This window comes from Mobula birostris, chromosome 6, assembly GCF_030028105.1.
Source record: "Mobula birostris isolate sMobBir1 chromosome 6, sMobBir1.hap1, whole genome shotgun sequence".
In the NCBI taxonomy this organism is placed as follows: domain Eukaryota; kingdom Metazoa; phylum Chordata; class Chondrichthyes; order Myliobatiformes; family Myliobatidae; genus Mobula; species Mobula birostris.
Window position 1 is genome coordinate 56,722,979 of NC_092375.1, and position 20,054 is coordinate 56,743,032.

The window sequence follows — 20,054 nt, forward strand, 5'->3', positions numbered from 1 at the left end:
AAATGGCTGGGAATATTGGAAAGAAAGATGCATTCGATAGCACAACAGACAATTGGAATATATATTTAAGTAAATTGAGCAGTATTTTGAAGCAAACGAAAAAGCCAATGAAAAGCAAGTGCCATCTTTGCTGAGTGTAATAAGTGGAAGACTATACAGTTTGCTTAGAAGTTTCATTGCTCCAACCAAACCAGCTAAGCTGAGCTTTGCTGATAGCATGGAAGTAATGCAGGAACATTTAGAACTGAAACCATCGTTGATTACAGAACACTTCAGGTTTCATAAGCAGAATCCAAAGTACGGGAAGTCCATTTCAGTGTACACAGTTGAATTGAAGAGATTGTCTGAGCATTGTTACTTCAGTGATGGGCTTCAACAATGCACTCTGAGACCAGTTAGCTTGTAGAAACTTACAAAAAACGCATTCAAAAAACGGCTCCCAACTGAAGCACAACTCACATTTAAAAGAGCAGTTGAAATCATTGTATCAATGGAAACAATAGCCAGAGACACAATTGAGTTTCACTCAGGAATGAAGGTGAACATGAACAAAATTGCATCATCTGAATAGAAACCAGCCTGGCCAAACAAATTATGTTAACACTGTGGCAGGGGCTCACATAGACCAGACGAATGCAGATTTAAATGTGAAACTAACAGAAAGTGCAATAAAGTAGGACATATACAAAGAGCTTGTTGAGCAGACAAAAATAAATTGACTGCAAGGGGAAAAGAAGAACATAAAAAATCAAGTTGCAGTTTCAAAAAGAGAACTAATCTGCATGCTATTGATGAAAAGTCTGATAATGATGACTGTGACACAGGACTGAGAAGCTTTATGATTTAAAATGTGAAAACTAACAACAAACAAGCCACATGGCTTACACCAGAACTGAACAGCAAACTAATTAAAATGGAATTGAACATTGACTCTGCTATTTCAGTCATTCCACAAAATGAGTTTGAACAGCATTTCAAAGATACTGAACTGAAGCCTGCAGATATCCAACAAAGGACTTATACTGGTGAAAAGATAACTTCTGTGGGAATGAAATTCATTTCAGTGAAATACAACAACCAACAAGCCACATTGGGCTTGTATGTAGTAAAAACAGGAGGGCCAGCATTGGGGAGATGTGGTTGGCTTAGACAACTCCAACTTGAAAGGAGATCCATCCACCATATGCATGCCACATCCCCTGTAATAGAGTCAACTGAAAGCGAATTAAGAAAGGTACTGGATGTTACTATAGCAGTGTTGACGAATGGCATTGGAAAACTCAAATATATCAAGGGTAAAATAGTGTTAAATGAAAATGCTTCACCCAAGTTTTACAAAGCCCGTCCAGTTTCTTGTAACGTCGGGATAAAGCAGTCAGTGAGCTAGATCACATAGAGGTTAGAGGAATTCTTTCCAAGGTTTAGTAGAGCTCATGGGCAACACCAGTAGTCGCAGTAGCCTAAAAGGATGGGTCTGCCAGGATTTGTGGTGATTTTTTTGTGGTGATTTTAAAGTCACTATCAACCTAGTACTGAAAGTAGTTCAATACTGTCTGCCCAGGATAGAGCATAAGCTTGCAAACCTCACTGGAGGGAAACACTTCAGGAAAGAGAACTTACCTGAGGTCTACCTACAGATGGAGATGGAGGAATAGTCACCATAAACACTCACAAGAGGCTTTATCACTATAATAGGCTTATTTTTGGAGTAGCATCTGTGCCTGCACTCTGGCAGAAAGCTATGAACCTGATGGGCTGCCCAGGCTCTCAGTGTTACCTGGATGACATAATTATTACCAATGAGGATTACAAGGACCATGACCAAAATCTCAAAACAGTGTTAAAAAGATTTGAAGATTATGGGCTCAGAGCACAATGCAACAAGTGTGAATTTCTTAAACCAAGCATCACTTACTGTGGTCACACAGTTGATACACAAAATTATGCAAATGTACTGAGAAAATTCAAGTAGTGTTGGTTGCCCCAAGGCCAAAGGACATGTCACAGTTACAGTCCTTTTTAGGATTTGTTAATTACACTAACAGGTTCCTGCCAAACCTGGCTAATGGACTCCACACCTTGAACTCATTACTATAGATCAGGAAGAAATTGCAATGGAAAAAGCAGTGTGAGGTAGCTTTCCAAAATGTAAAGGAAATGGTGACACTGCACTCACATAATTTGATCGACACTGCCCAGTAAAGCTTGCCTGTACTGTACACTTTACCTTATGTTATATGTGCAGTCATGTCATGTTATGAGTGATGGAAGTGAACGCCCCAGAGACTTTGCATCACATTCCCTTACTGCTGCAAAGAAAAAAAATATGCAGAGATTGACAGAGAAGCCTTGATTTTGGTTTGGTGTGTAAAACATTTCAACCAGTACTTGTATGGGAGAGAGTTTACCCTAGAGAGTCAACCATTAGTGTCCATTTCCAATCCACAGAAGGGTGTTCAACTAACAGCAACAAAATGCAAGCAGATATTGGCTCTGCTTCTTAGAGGTCACAATTGCAAGACCAAATTCAAGTAATCATTGAAGTGTTGGTGGATTATCCCTTTTACCCTTGAAAAAGGAAATACCTGAAAAATTTACGAAAGAGGACACTCCTCTTGTCAAATTCTCCCTATTGGAAATTGAAAGTTTCCCTTTAATGGCAGAGATGATCCAAAAGGAACAAGAAAAGACCCAACACAGTCTCAGGTCTACATGGCAACTCAAAAGGCTGGAATATGCATCAGAAATTTCAGTTCATCCATTTTACCAGCACTGGGATAAACTTGCTCTTAATGAAGGTTGCCTTATGTGGGGATTGAGAGTTGTTGTACCATCAAAGCTGAGAGCTAAAGTATTGGTGGAGCTACATGATGGTCAAAATGAAAGTATTGGCTCAAAGCTTTGTTTGGTGGCCTGGGATACGTCAGTAGACCAGGCAACTTGCCAGCCAGCACACCCAGAAGAAAGGTGTCCAGAGCTGTCACAATCAGTCCCTGCAGTCCCAGAGTCAACTCCTACCACCACCACACAGGAGGTCCCAGAACCTGAGATTGTTTCACAGCCACAAGTCACACTTTCCAAGCAGAGTGACCATCCCCACCCCCCCCCCCCCCACCCCCAGCCTTGTCAGAAAACATGTTTTCCCAAAAGAGTAAAAAATCTTCAACAGCAATGAAATCTTCATGCCTGAATGGGACAGTTTTAAATTTACTATGCTGCGAATGCCTATACACAGTAGTAATTGTATTATATAATATAATGTATATGTAGTTGAGCTACATTCTATATTGCGTTAGAATTTATAGCTAAGCAGGGAGGAGTGTTGCATATTTAATATTTCAGTAATAGTTGAGCAATATTGTAAACACATTTGCTTAAGCATTCTTTGTTTAAAAAATTCTTTACATGTTACATGTAAAAGTACATGAATGGCATACATCATTGTGTCATACATCATAATGGCATAATCAATGGCATAGTCATTATGTCATAACTGCACACATCACTAAAAGTGAAGAAACAAAATATACATGCTCTTCTGGTCTCCCTGTGTTATTCTTTCAATTAGTTTTACATTTTCAGAGTTACAAAACATAACAACCATGCTTTACATAAGGGGTACAGTATAGTTTATTAATTATCCGTTAATCTACATTTATACCTGAACAAATACAACTATTCTGTAAGTCACCTTACAGATCCAAAATTGCTAATCACATTGATGTTGTATTGGCAATCTAGCAAAGGCCAATCAATGGCAATGAATTTTAATGAATCTTGCTCCTTCCATGGTGGATTTGTGAGCAATATCAATACCTCACAGTTTAGCGTCTATATACATATATCAGGAGGGTCCTGCATGACCTGGCTGAGCTGGTTTCAGAATAAACAAGATCCAAAATCCAGCAGAGCGCCTGTGCAGCTTCACTTACTTATGGGCTAGCATCTGTTCTGTCGTTTGCTTCTTGACCCAACTACAGCCATTGAGTCATCATGTGCAGATTCTACGCATTCCTATCTTTTTAATTATGCACCATTATTACTGAACCTGGTGTCAGAGTGTGTGAAATGAAATGACTCTGTTTTTTAATTAACACAGCCTTCTTGCTGGGATAGACTGAGCTGAAATGAATTTAAAAGAAAAACACAGGGACAAGGGGAAGGCTGAGACCTGGAGAGGGTGTCAGGAATATAAGAGTAGATGCCTACAGTATCTGTAGTTTGCAAATCTGTCATTTGTCTGGGTCAAGACAGTAGGCATCACCAACGGCTAGTGGTCAGATGGCAGATGATGGGTATCCCCAAGCAATAACCTGAAAGGCCCAACAACTTTCGAGTGTAAAGAGCTTATTAACTATTCTTAATTGCCTCTGAAAATCCATTGCTAACAAATTAAAATACAACAATTGGAAAAAAACTACTGAAAGTCCATTGGAGTGGTAGAAATGTATTGACACCCTTAAAACAAAATAAACGTATCATTATAGTCAATATTTAGCACTCCCAACCAAGTGAATGGCTTCCTATGAGATGTGACAAACACCATCGATGAAAAGTGGATTGGGAAATGCCATTTGCTCAGCTGAGCATAGTTTGCTCCTCTCCGGACTTAGTTCTAGGTCCAGCTGCTGAGCAGTAGAACAGACTTGCCAGCAACAGACCTCCAGCTTCAGCTCATCCTAGCTTTCATGCAAAGTTCAGAAACAAAAGGACTTGCACACTGTAGTCAGCTGGCAGTTCTCAACAACAAGCCAAATAATCCAGCCCATACAGAACAAGTTCAAAGTAAATTTATTATCAAAGCACATATATGTCAGCAGATGCAACCTCGAGATTCATTTTCTTGCAGGCATTCACAGTAAATTCAAGAAACACAATAGAGTCAATGAAAGGCTGCCCCAACAAGATGGACAAACAATCAATGTGCAATGAACAACAAACTCTACAAATTTAAAAAGAAAAAGAGTAATAATAATAATAATAATAGTAATTAACATAAGCCTGATCCAGTTTTAGAGTCAGAGTCCCACAGATTATATTATGACTGATCCACAATTACAGATAGGACAATCCATAATAACCATCCTGATATATCAATACAAATAGGCAAGAATAACTTACTTGATAGATATAGCCATTCCAAACGTACATATCATGCAAAATCAACAAGTGAGAAACACCTGTAATATGCCGAATTAAAAGAGGAAATCGAAAGACTACGGACCATGAGCAGGGTATACATTATCACAATAATAATATCTACAACTGGTATCATCCCAAATTTACTACACAATAGCATTAAACAATTAGGCCAACATAACAATATTTATGTAACTCTCCAGAAATACTAAACACCACTAGAATAGTCCAAAGTTTACTAGCAATGGAGAAATGACTGTGCTTGACTATGCCCATAACTCAGGTTTTACCAGCTTGAGCCGAGAAAATAGAACAACAATAATAATAGAAAATAAAAAAACAAACAAATAAATAAGCATGCAATAAGCAAGGACATGAAGAGTCCTTGATAGTGAGTCCTTACACTTTGGAAAGGGTCAGTGATGGGGCATGCAGTTATCCCCGCTGGTGCAAAAGCTTGATGGTTGAGGGGTACTAACTTCCTGAACCTAATCATGTGAATCCTGAGGCTCCTGAACCACCTTCTTGATGGCAGCAATGAGACGAGCATAAGCTAGGTGTTGGGCAGGGGTTCTAATGATGTATTGGCCCTATTGTGCTGGCCCAAGGACAGGTCCTATGAAATAATAACACAGAAGAGTCTAAAGTTGCTGACGCTCTACATCTCTGATCCATTGATGGGAACTGGCTCATCAATCTCTGGTTTCCTTCTTCTGAAGTCAATATTCAGCTCCTTGGTCTTGCTGACATTGAGTTGTTGCTGTGGCACCACTCAGCCAGTTCAATCCTTCCTCATGTATGCTGATTCATTAACACCTTCGGTATCATCAGCAAATTTAAATATGGCATTGTAGCTGTGCTTAGCCTCTGAGTCATAAGTATAAAGCGAGTAGAGCAGGAAGCTTGTGGTGCACCTGTGCTGATGGAGATTGTAGCGAAGTTGTTGCCCATATGAACTGACTGGGGTCTGCAACTGAGTAAATCGAGGATCCAGTTGCACAAGTAAGTATTGAGGACAAGGTCTTGAAGCTTATTGGTTAGTTCTGAGGGGATGATAGCATTGAATACCAAGCGGAAGTCAATGAAGAGCATCCTGATGTAAACATCTGCTGAAAACTAGGCTGAAAAATGGCTGATGGAATTTAATGCAGACAAGTGTGAGGTGAAGTGTTGCATTTTTGGAGGACCAGCCAGGGCAGATCTTACACCGTGAGTGGTAGGACAAAGGGATCAAGGAATAGGGGTCCATAATTCATTGGAAGTAGTATCACAGGTAGACAGAGTTGTAAAAAAAGCTTTTAGCTCATTGGCCTTCATAGATTAAAGTACTGAGTACAGAATTTGGGATGTTACGTTGAAGTTGTATAAGACGTTAGTGAGGCCTAATTTGAGGTATTGTGTGCAGTTTTGGTCACCTACCTACAAGAAAGATGTAAATAAATTTGAAAGAGTACAGAGAAAATTTACAAGGTTGTTGCTCAGGGCCTGTAACTCAGGACCTGAGTTACAAAGGAAGATTGAATAAGTTAGAATTTCATTCCCTAGACCATAGAAGATTGAGAGGAGATTTTATGGAGCTATGCAAAATTATGAGGGGTACAGATAGATAGATAGATAGATAGACCAGCGCAAGTGGTGGTTGCAATTTCGATTTCAATGTTTAAGAGAAGTTTGGAAAGGTACGTGGATGGGAGAGGTATGGAGATTCTATGGTCCAGGTTGATGTGACTGGGCACTTTAAGTGGTTTGGCACAGACTGGATAGGCCAAAGGGCATGTTTCTATGCTGCAGTTATCTATGACTCCATGACTCTATGTGAAAATAGGTAAAATGTACTGTGGTACATGGGACATTAAAAGACACAAACTTTGGGACTTAGGGAGAAGGATGAGAAACCAGGAAGAAGAAGAGAGGAGGGCTCCCAGCATTTTGTATGAGTTGCTTTGTGCTTCCAGCATCTGCAGAATCTCTTGTATTTACAACTACTGGCAATGTTATTTCACATTTCCAGCAACTTACTTCAATCCTGACCTCCACTATGGTCTGTGTGAGTTTACACATTGTGACCACGTTTCTTCCCACGTCTGAAAAATCAGGCAATGACCAATGGAAATATTCTAATAATTTTTATGGGGTTAGGGCATCAAACCATGATGAAATATGCTCACAAAGGAAAGCTAAAGGTAAATGTTGTGCCTTGTTGCGGCATATGGTCAGATATCAAGAAATAAACCACCAAACAGTCAATTTCCACATGGTCAGGATGTCTACTCCAGTAATTTTCTCTAATTGAAACTGACAATCTGATTACAGGTGCTATCCAGGGAAAACCTGCCCATTAAAATCTTATCGTTCCCAGATACACCTCAAATTTCAGGTTTGCACTCTGCACCAAAGCTTTCTCATGCAAGTGACTACCTCTGAGGTAAAAAAAAGTGCACAAACTAATACTATATAAAAAGAAAAACATTCAATTAATTATCTACATATCTCAAAAATAGCTCAGTTAAATTAAATTCTGCTATGTTACTGTTGCTTCAGGCATGTGAGGATAAGATATTCATAAACTTGCTCACAATATTGCAGAATCAAAATTGAAAAAAATGTTTCAATTAAAATCACAATTTTTTTCTTGCAGAATATTATAATTTGACATTGAATGGGTTATTATGAACCACTACCACTTGAAGGTAAATGTAACACCTGCCCAATTCAGTCATATTTCCTAAGGTAGCACTTCAATTTTTTACTGTAAATGGTCCTGTTCTGAGAGTCTATATCTGGGGATATGCTTAGATGTATCCAGCCCCATGTATTAGAAAATCAGATGAGCACTTCAGAAAAGAGCAGGCTGTACTGTGGAAATACTTGAAGGGCAATCCAAATGCACTCAAAGGCAATAAAAGCTTTTACTTTCTATGTAACCACAGTGACCTCCAGCAGAATTAATTCACCATACAGAAATCTAGAGCCATTCTATTGTGTGCATTACAATAGAGAAAGAATGCTAAACAGAATTGGTGTTTAAAGAACCTGAAAAAGGGTGGAGTGAGATGTACATACTTTCAGAAATAGTTTATTCCTATTTGTAGCACAAAATTCATAATGAATGGATAATTTGCCTGGTTAGTACATGCAGAAGTTATTAAGTTAAATTGTAGTCTCATTGGTTATTAATACTATTCAATAATACTTCCTTTTGAGCAAGGAGTTGTTTTGATCATCACAATTGAACTGAAATCTATTTGAATTAACACATATTGCCTTTCCTTAACTTTGATTATCAATTGAATGCTCTGATTTTACTTTGGTTTTAATTTGAATCAAACCTTGCAATGATCGAGTTTCAAATATTTGAAGCCGTGTACACCTTCATGATCAGCAGGAAGAACCCAAAGCTGATAAAGTGTTAAATGTAAACAGAAAACATATTTAATGTTCCCAATGTGTGATGCAGTTGAGACAAATTACCATTGTATCTGCAGAGATCTGCCTCAAGTGGCAAGCTCATTGCGTATGTCATAGTAAGACATGCACCTCTGCCTAGAGGAAGAAAATAAATTTTATGATGAGATGTGAAACATATTAAATAGAAAGCTTAAGAAACAAAACATAGTTCAAGTCTCTGATATCTTGAAAATTGTGGTCTGGATTATATCTCACACTGATTGCCTCCTTAGAGGTATTGTTCAAAAGTTGCAAAGTTAAAATGGCATTCTTAGTATATCTGCTGTCGATGTGAGTAGGACTGACTTAACTGAAGCCATCCCATGAAAAGGCAGTCTTTTGCATTCAAATTTCATTTACCATTGACAGAGGTATTTATTTGCATGTACACACATGCACACAGGTACACAAATTAAAATGGGGACATCTTGCTGAATTGCAATTTTTCAAAAATGTAATTTCAAATCTCACCCTAAATAACCTAGCTGATTATATGTGGGCAATGCACTTTTCAAGCCAATAGCGAAAAACAAACACCTGTAATCGCTTCCTGTCGGGCACTAGCAGAGCTTAATGATCTTTTGTCCTATCGTGTTCTTGTTTGTCCTTCTTCCACACCCCTCTCTCTACCTTCTTATTCTAGGCTCCTCCCTCTTCATTTCCAGTCTGGATGAAAGGTCCCTGCTCAAAACATCAACTTCAATAGATTCTGCCTTACTTGTGAGTTCCTCCAGCATTTTGTGCACATTGCCCTAGATTACCAGTATCTGAAGAATCTCTTGTGTTTATGATTTGATGCTCCAGGGCAAAGTCTCTTTGAGATATACCTAATCTGAAGAAATTTAAAACTTCTCTTCAACAGGAGTTCAGTGAGACCCTCTCTCACTGTTCTCCCTTTGTAACCTGTACTGCCCTCTGACTCTTCGGCATCTCCGCCTGGTGCCCTCTTCCCTCCCTTTAGACCATAAGGCAATCAGGTACAGGAGCAGAATTTGGCCCATCTGTCTTTCTTCTGCAGACTCCCTGAATCCTCAAAACTACCCTCCACCTACCGTCATATCATCTGTAAACTTGGCCACAAAGCCAACAATTCCATCATCCAATTCATTGACACATTATGTGAAAAGAAGCAGCCCAAACACTGGCCTCTGCAGACACCACTATTCAAAAGCAGCAAACCAGGAAAGGTCCCCTTTACTCTGATTTTTTGTCTCCTGCCAGTCAGCTAATCTTTTATTCATGCTAGTATCTTTACAACAGGGGTCTCCAACCTTTTTTGCACCGCGGACTGGTTTAATATTGATGATATTTTTGCGGACTGGCCGACGGGGTGGGGGGGGGGGAGGTGTTCAAGTTCAACAGTGCATGACAGGGAATGAGGAAAAGTGCAGCTGACTCATATCATTTCATATCGCCAAATCATATTGTTTCCTCGCGGCCTGGTAGCACATGCTTTGCGGTCCGGTTGGACCGTGGCCCAGTGGTTGGGGACCACTGCTTTACAGTAATGCCACGGGCTTACATCTTATTAAGCAGCATCTATTGGCTTTTCTTTGACTATCTTGCCTGTTATTTCTTCAAGGAATTTGATCAGATTTGTCAGAGAAGAGTTTCCCTGCGGAAAACCATACTGACTTTGACTTTGGCCTATTTTATTATGTGCCTCCAAGTACTCAGAAAATCCTTAATAACAGACTCCAACATCTTCCCAACCACTGAAGTCAAGCTAACTGGTCAATAATTTCCTTTCTTCTGCATCCCTCCCTGCCTCTCTCCCTTCTTAAAGGGTGGAGAGACATTTCCAATTTTCCATTCCTCCAGAACCAGTCCAGAATCTCTTTCAGAACCCTGGGATGTAGTACATGTGGTTCAAGTGACTTATCTAGCTTCAGACTTTTCAGCTTCCCAAGCTCCTTCTCCTTAGTATTAGTAACTACACTTGCTTCTACCCTCTGATACTGTCGAACTTTTGACCTATTGCTAGTATCAGTCAAGATTGATGCCAAAATACTCATTAAGTTCATCAGCCTTTTCTTTATCCTCCTATTACTACCTCTTGAGCATCAATTTCCAGGAATCCAATATCTTCACTCACTTCTCTTTTAATATATCTGAGAAAAAACCTTTGGTATCCACTTTTAAATTATTGGCTAGCTTACCTTCATATTTCATCTCTTCTCTCCTTATGGTTTTTTTAATTGTCTTTGGTTGTTTTTTTAAAAGTTTTACAATTCCTTAACTTCCATCTAATTTTTGCTATATTATATGCCCTCCCTTTAGTTTTTATGCCATCTTTAACTTCACTTGTCAGCCACAATTGCCTCAGAATGCTTCTTCATCTTTGGTATGTAGCCATCCAAATTGCCCACAGAAACTCCAACCATTACTGTTCTGCCATCATCCCTGATAGTGTCCCATTCCAATCAATTTTGGCCAGCTCCTCTTTCATGTCTCTGTAATTGCCTTTACCTCACTGTAATAATGGCATATCTGACTTCATCTTCCCTATCTCTCTCTCAAATAGCAGGATGAATTCTATCATATTATGATCACTGACTCCTCAGGGTTCCTTTACCTTAAGCTCCGTAATCAAATCTGGTTCATTATACAACATCCAATCCAGATTTGCCATTTCCCCTCGTGGGCTCAACCACAGGCTGCTTTAAAAAGCCATCTTGTAGTCATTCTATATTCCATCTGTTAAGATCCACAACCAACCTGAGTTTCCCACTCTACCTCCTTATTGTAACATTGTCCTTTTTACATGCCTTTTCCATCTCCCATTGTAATTTGTATCCAACATCCCGGCAACTGTCCAGAGGCCTGTAATAGGCGGCCCTGAAGAGGGATTTCATAGAAACATTCCAAATGTTAAAAAGCTTGAACAGATTAGATAGGGCAAAGTTATTTCCCATGGTAGGGGATTCTAGGACAACAGGGCACAACTTCAGGATTGAAGGATGTCCTTTGAGAACTAAGATGCACAGAAATTACTTAGTCAGAGGTAAATCTGTGGAATTTGTTGCCACAAGCGGCTGTGGAGGTTAAGTCATTGACTGCATTGAAGGCAGAGATAGATAGCTTCTTGCTTAGCCAGAGTATCAATGGGTATGGAGAGAAGTCTGGGGAGTGGGGATGACTGGAAAAATTGGATCAGCCCATAATTGAATGGCAGAGCAGACTCGATGGGCCAAATGGCCTACTTCTGCTCCTATATCTTATGGTCTTAAACACCTTCCATCAGAGTATTTTTATGCTTGTAGTTTCTTAACTCTACCCACAAGGATTCTACCTCTTCTGATCCTACTTCACCTCTTTCTAAGGATTTGATTTCATTTTTTTTTACCAACAGAGCCACCCTACACCCTCTGCCTACCTGTCTGTCCTCTCAATACAATATACATCTTTGGATGTTAAGTTCCCTACTATGATCTTCTTTCAGCCACGGCTCACTGACGCCCACAAAATCGTACCTATCTGTCATGGTCCACTTTCCTTTCCTGTCAAATTCCTTCTTCTCTGATCCTTTCCATTTTTTCCACTTATCACCTCCCAGCTCCACACTTCTCTCCCCCCCCCACCCCGCCCCACCTACCTGGCTTCACCCAACAGCTGCAAGCCTGTATTTCTATCCCTCTCGTCAGCTTCTTATTCTGGAATTTTCCCTCTTCCTTTCCAGTCCTATTGAAGGGTCTCAACCCAATGTGTCGACTACTTATTCATTTCCATAGATACTCTTTGACCTGTTGAGTTCCTGCAGCACTTGGGTGTGTTGTGCTGAATAATCCTTCATATAGTCCATTAATTAGGGCTGTCTTGATGTTTTTTGTCACCTACACTTGAATTTCTGTATTAATTCAGGACACCATATTGAAACTAAACCTACAATGGTTCGAGTTCTGATCTGAATAAATAAAATATATCTATGGCAACAAGGAAAGAAAAGAAACAGTTGAAGCCTGCTCCCCGGTGTCAAAGGGATCAGCTTATTTGCTTTCCTCACAGCTGTAGCCAGGATATTTCCAGCGTAAATGTGGCTATTGAACCTTGACCATAAGCAGAAACCCTGACTTCAAAAGAAATTCACCCAATTCTGCCCGGCTCTAATTCAGTGCTGGAATAAACAATCATACTGCCATGCAGAAAACAGTTCCAGCTGGGAGAATGTTTTCCTTGGTGGCAATCAACCACTTGTTATTCAAAATATGTGCATAAAATTTGGTCATATCATGTTTTAAATATTCTAAAACTTCTACTTTCTTAAAAGTTGAGGTTTTATTATTTAAACTTTGACTTTTGCTGTGAAGACCTGCTGAATTTAGGTGTCATAACAAAAAAATGCATGCTTCTGAATGAAATGCTACAACAAAATCTCCAGTGGTATCTGGATAATTTTGTAATAGAAAGAAAACACAGCTAATCAAGAATACTAACACGAGGAGTTCTGCAGATGCTGGAAATTCAAGCAACACACATCAAAGTTGCTGGTGAACGCAGCAGGCCAGGCAGCATCTCTAGGAAGAGGTACGGTTGACGTTTCGGGCCGAGACCCTTCATCAGGACTAACTGAAGGAACAGCTAGTAAGAGATTTGAAAGTTGGAGGGGGGGAAGATCCAAAATGATAGGAGAAGACAGGAGTGGGAGGGATGGAGCCAAGAGCTGGACAGTTGATTGGCAAAAGGGATATGAGAGGATCATGGGACAGGAGGCCCAGGGAGAAGGATACCGACTGATTTCAAGATACTGAGATCTAAATGCCGAGGACAGCTTGTGATGCTTTACAACAATGAAAAGATGAAGGAAAGGGCGTATTTTTCTCAACAGTTTTAAGAAGAATTGTGCAACATCTCAGAAGGGTATTTGTTATAATACAGTTTTCAAGGAAAACTTTATATATTTGGTTCTATATAAAACTGCATTTTATATAGAACTAAATATCAAAACAATGATAGAATCCAATTTTATTTAGTCACATAATAGTCATCATTGGTGAAACCAGTATTACATGCCCATCTTAAACTGCCTTTGAGAATATTATGATGGGCAACCATCCTGAAACTTTCAGTCCATTAGGTGAGGATACTTCCATATAGTTTTGATTAAATGGAGAAACGATATGAGCTTTACTCTGGGTCTGGAGTCTTACAAGAATACACTGAACAAAGAGGGAAGATATAAGCAGATAGAGCAAGATAAAACAAAGTAGAGTCATAGAGAAGTACAGCACAAAAACAGGCCCTTCAGCCCAACTAGTCTATTCCAAAACCATTTAAACTACCTACTCCTGAAGACCTACATCTGACCAGAGCCCTCCATATCCCTACTATCTGTGTACCTACCCAAACATCTCGTAAAAGTTGAAATTAAGCTCACATGGTCCACTTGTGCTGGCAGCTCATTCACACTCATGGCCCTCTGAGTGAGGAAGATTCCCCTCCTGTTCCTCTTAAACTTTTACCTCTGGTTATAGTCCCACCCAACCTCAGTGGAAAAAGCCTGCTTGCATTTACCCTATCTATCCCTTTATAATTTTGTATACCTCTATCAAATATTCTCTCAATCTTCTATGTTCTGAAAACTGTAGTCTTAACCTATTCAATCTTTCCTTATAACTCAGGTCCTCCAGACCAGGCAACGTCATTGTAAACTTGTTTACATCTTTCCTGAAGGTAGGTGATCAAAACGCCGCATAATACTCCAAATTGGGCCTCAACGGCATCTTATACAATTTCAACATAACATCCCGTCTTCTGTATTCAATACATTGATTTACAAATGCGAATGTGCCAAATACTTCCTTTATGACTCCATCTGCCTGTGAAGCCATTATTAAGGACTGGTTCGTCCTACAGAACTGCAAAACCTTGCATCTGTCTGCATTAAAATCCATCAGCTATTTTTCAGCCCATTTTTTCAGCTGGTCCAGATCCCTCTGTAAGACATGATAGCCTTCCTCACTGTCCACTACACCCCTAATCTTGGTGTCATTCGCAAACTTACTGATCCAGTTAGCCACATTATCATCCAGATCATTGATATAGATGATATAACAGCAAAGGACGCAGCACCGATCCCTGTGGCACACCACTAATCACAGGCCTCTAGTCAGAGAGGCAACCCGAGACTACCGCTCTCTGGTTACTGCCACAAAGCCAATGTACTACCTCATCCTGAAAGCCAAGTGAGTGAACCTTCTTGACCAGCCTCCCATGCTGTATCTTGTCAAATGGCTTACAAAAGTCCACTTAGACAACATCCACTGCCTTGCCTTCATCCATTTTCTTGGTAACTTCCTCAAAAAAACTCAAGATTAGTCAGAAATGACCTACCATGCACAAAGCCATGCTGACCATCCTTAATCAGCCGATATCCATCCAAATACTCATATATCCAGTCCATTAGAATACCCTCCAATAACTTTGCCACAATTGATATCAGACTCATTGGCCTTTAATTTCCTGATTTCTGTTTAGAGTTTTTTTTAAACAGCAGAACAATCCTCTGATACCTCTCCTGTTGCTAAGAATGTTTTAAATATCTCTGCTGGGGCCCCAGCAATTCTGCACTTGCTTCCCATAGAGTCTGAGGGAATACCTTCTCAGGCCCTGGGGATTTATCAACCCTGATTTGCCTCAGGCAGCAAACACCTCATTCCCTGTAACCTGTACAGGGTCTACGAAGTTGATGCTGCTTTGCCTCACTTCTATAGACTCTGTATCCGCCCTCCCAAGTAAATAGATGCAAAGAATGCATTTAAGTTCTCCCCCATCTGTTTTTGCTCCACATATGGATTACCATTCTGGTTTTCCAGTGGACCAATTTTGTCCCTAGCAATCCTTTAGCTCTTAACATATCTATAGAATCTCTTAGGCTTCTCCTTCACCTTGTCTGTTAGAGCAATGCATGCCTTCTTTTAGTCTTATTAAGTTCTTTCATAAGAGTTCACTTTCATTTCTTGAACTCCATCAGCACCTCATTTGTTCCTACTTGGCTATGACTGCTATGTACCTCCATGTACTCTTAACCATGGGTTCAATATCTCTTGAAAACCAGGGTTCCCTATACTTGTTATCTTTACCTTTAATTTTCACAGGCACATACAAGCTATACACTCTCAAAATTTCACTTTTGAAGGCCTCTCATTTTCCATGTATCCCTGTGCCAGAAAACTGCATGTCCCAATCCATACTTGCCAGATTGTTTCTGATAACATCGAAATAGGCCTTGCTCCAATTTAGAATCTCAACCCACAGATCAGATCTGTCTCTTTGCATATTTACTTTGAAGGTAATGGCAGTGTGGTCACTAGATACAAAGTATTCCCCTACACAAGCTTTTGCACCTGCCCTGTCTCATTCCCTAATAGTGGAATGAGTATCACAGACACTACTGTTGTGACTTCTAAGTACTGATGACGGAAACGTTCCTGAACACATTTGATAAACTTTATTCCATCTAGTCCTTTTACAGTACAGGATTTCCAGTCACTATGTGGAAATTTTAAAACACTTACGATAAAAAACCTTATTTTTTTGCAGCATTCTGTGATCTCTTTATAAATTTGTTCCTCTAATTCCTTGGGATCATTGGGTGGTCTGTAATATAGCCCCATTAACATGGCCATACCGTTCTTACTTTTCAGTTCCACCCATAATGCTTCACAATTCGAGTCCTCCAGCCTGTTCTGATGAAGCACTGTCATGGCATTTTTTCCAGACTAGTAATGCCACCCCTCCTCCTTTAATCCCTCCTGCTCTATCACATCTAAAACAACAGAACCCTGAAATATTGAGCTGCCAGTCCTGCCCCTCCTGCAACCAAGTCTCACTAATGACTACAATATCGTAATTCCAGGTGTTTATCCATGCCCTGAGCTCATCTTCATTTCCTACGATACTTCTTGTATTGAAATATATGCAGCCCAGGACACTAGTCACACCACATTCAACCTTTTCATTCCTGACGTTATCTGAGGTCTTACTAACATCTGCCTCCACAAACTCTCCACTAACTGTTCTGGCACTCTGGTTCCCGCTCCCTGCAACTCTAGTTAACCTTTCCACTAGGATATTAGTCCCCTTCCAGTTCAGGTGCAAACCATCCCTTCTGTACAGATCCCACCTTCCCTGAAAGAGAGCCCAATGATCTAAAAGTCTTATACCCTCCCTCCTACACCTACTCCTTAGCCATGTCTTAGGCTGTATAATTTTCCTAGTTCCGCCCTCATTAGCTCGTGGCATGGGTAGTAATCCAAAGATCACAACCCTGGAGGCCTTGCCCTTTGATTTAAAGCTTAACCTCCCTGAACTCCCTGTGCAGAACCTCATCTGTATACAATTCAGGTAGCATCTATAGGGAGAGTCTTTTCAACTGACGTATAAGAAATATTACCAACAACAAGCAGAAAGAAAACAACGAAGGTGAAGAAGAATAGAAAAGCAACATAAGTATATTCAATGTAGATATTTCTGGAAGAATAATGTTAATTTGTGAAAAAATTGAAAACCACAAATCTACACATCTAAAGAGGTGATTAGTCTGAAACATTAACATTGCTTCTTCCTATGCTAGAGGAGATAGTGATTCCAAATTACAGGTCAGACTGTAAAGTTTTTTGTAATACCTGTGTAGCACCAGTCTTATCACGTGTGTCTTGTCGCCGTACTCTGAGAAAATCAAATTACACTAGGTAGGCCATCAGAAGAATCCAGGTATTGGAAAGAGGCAGTGAATAGAAGCCACACACTTCTGGAGACAAGTTTTGATTATAAGAAAGGAACAATATGTACAAAATATTTACGTGAGCAAGGACAATTCAAAATTCAAACAATCTGTTTATGTTCCAAATCTTAGATATCAAACCATAGCAAATTCCTTTTTAATTAGAATCGGTGAGATTCCTTTATTAATCTAATCTAACTAATTAGATCTAGTGTTATTCCCTATTTAAAAATTTACAGACTAAACTTTCCTTTTTACTTATCCCTAGTTAGTTAGAAAACTAAATATAATTCCTATTCTCAAGTACTATAGTTAACTTCTGTTTCAGTTCCAGGCAGTATATCTATAAATTTAAATTCAAAAATTATATATGCAGAGTTTAACTCCTTTCACGGCAATTCTCCAACATCACAACTCTTAAACAAAGTAAATCTCATTCAGTAACTTATCAAACTCTTTGCAAAAATAATCAGTTCTTACAGAAAATCAAATTTGGATTCTTCGAATGAAAATAAACTTATGCATCCAATTGTATTAAATCCTTTGCGTCATTACACATTTCATTCCCAGGCTGGTGCTTCATCTTGGGTGGCTCGCCATCTTGTTTCTTGGTTCATTGGAACAAAATAGATTATCATCCACAGAAAGTCAATTCAGAAACTTGTACAAAAACTTGACCAAATTCCTCGGTATGATTTTGCAGAACTGATTCCCAACTACATGGTAGGGATTTTGGATACTGGTCTCTGCCGATATTGTCTCGTTAAAGCTGCTGCATGTTATAGCTGTTGCTTCAATAAATTTTTTATCACTATTGTCTCTCCTACAGGAGTTTCACTCTGAGGGTTTCAAGCTAGCAGGGTAAAGATACTCACTACTAATTCCACTCTTAACAGTTCATGTCTTCAGCTTCTAATCATTGCTGCGTTTCTCTCCTTGTCTGTCCTGTGTCAGCCATGCCCCACCCTCGCATAGTGTTTTTTGTTTTAAAAAAAAATCAATAAATCTTGTTTTCATCCCTCTGCGGTTGGAACTTTCTAACTTTACATCTTTGGGCTTAATTAGCCTAGGTTACATTTTGACATTTTGTTTGTGTTAACCTTATTCCCAAACCACTGTGATGGGATCTGAACAAAGGGTTCCAATCCTAAATCCAGTCTTACACAATCACTCTGACACTATGATCTCAAATGGACCAACATTATATTCTCATGTGCCAATTTGGATTTACTGATTGGTTGGAGAAACACAGGTAACACCAAATTAACTTTACGCGTATGGAAGCACAAGTTTATCCTATGTTTCACCATAAAATACTTTCGGTCACTCTGCACCAGGAAGCCAAGGTCAAAGGTTAGGGAATGAATGTATATTTTGAATAGAAGAAGCAAAAACATTGCAAGTACAAACTGATATAAGCTGTTTGCATATGAAAATCATTTAAAATTGTGTAAGCACACAAATATTAAAGGTTTAACAATAATTGGTTAGTAAACAAAGTTGCAATTGATGAATGGGACCTGGTTTGTATTGAGCAAGCATTAATATGGATTTGATGACTTCTGGTTTATCAAAAGGAAATCTGAACAATTACTTGGGAAAGGTCAATTCCTCAGGGGAAGAAAAAAGACATGAATGAATGTTTCAACAGTAGATGATAGGAGTGGATTAGATGCTGTTACAAAGGCAAATGCAAGTAAGCTTAGTGATAGCACAGATAATTGGCAATAAGCTCACTGTAGAATCACACATAACTCACAATCGCAAAATGTCCAGTGTATCTTGTCTTTCAATATTGATTGCCATTGTTAGCAAAAACTTCTCAGCTGTATTTCATATCACCCTGACACATTCATTTTTTTTCAAAGAGGACTGAATTCTCCAACATATTTAGAGTTTATGATAATCTTATGCTTTTATAGATAGATACCTCAAGAAAATCTGGAAAGACTTGAATTTTGATTGACATCACTGATAGAAGTTTAGAACACAGGAGGCAGTTGTTCTTAACTTTGTTCATTAAAACAAATTCTGGAGAAAATAATGCAGATGGTCAATGAACAATGGGGTAGGTAAACCGAAGGGGAGGTTTGCAATACACTTTGGATCACTTGAGAGTTTCCGTAAATATTCTAATAATTTTTCATTGTCAACATTTGGACATTTAAGAAATGTAAGCTTAGACACACGAGAAATGGAACATTCAAACCTATTTTAACAAAGACGAAGGTCTCGCTCTAAGTAAGAACTGGAATTTGACTGTAAACGAGGTGGGAGAACGGAAACCTGATGGATTAACCAATCGGAATGTATGGAATACAGGGATATAAATACCAAGGGACTAGACTTGCCCAGGCATCATTCCTGAAGATGGAGAGTTTGTCTTCAAACCATCGGTTATAACCAATACTTGTACCTAGCTTGAAACCAGAGAAGAGTTTATTCATTATTCAATCATTATTAATAACATTCATGACAAAACCTATTTTTTCTGATTGTAGGACTCAAAGTGCAGCTGTACTTCTGTGATGTTCATGTACCATTTGGTTGTTCAAGATTTATGGGGATTCTCTCTAATTTTTACATCTGTCGTGATGGATATAGTTATAGATCTCTATTGATGTCAAATTGACTATTTGACGTACACTGACCAATTATTGTTAAACCTTTAATATTTGTGTGCTTGTGTACTTACACATTTTAAATGATGTTCATTGCATTTTCATATGCAAACAGCTTACATCAG

General features: G+C 39.1%; 1 protein-coding gene across 1 annotated transcript in view; it reads right to left on the reverse strand.

The window, feature by feature from the left end:
- The window catches only part of lsamp (limbic system associated membrane protein), an 858,459-nt gene that overhangs the window by 394,871 nt on the left and 443,534 nt on the right, over positions 1-20,054 (reverse strand). The gene's annotated exons all lie outside the window — the stretch shown is intronic.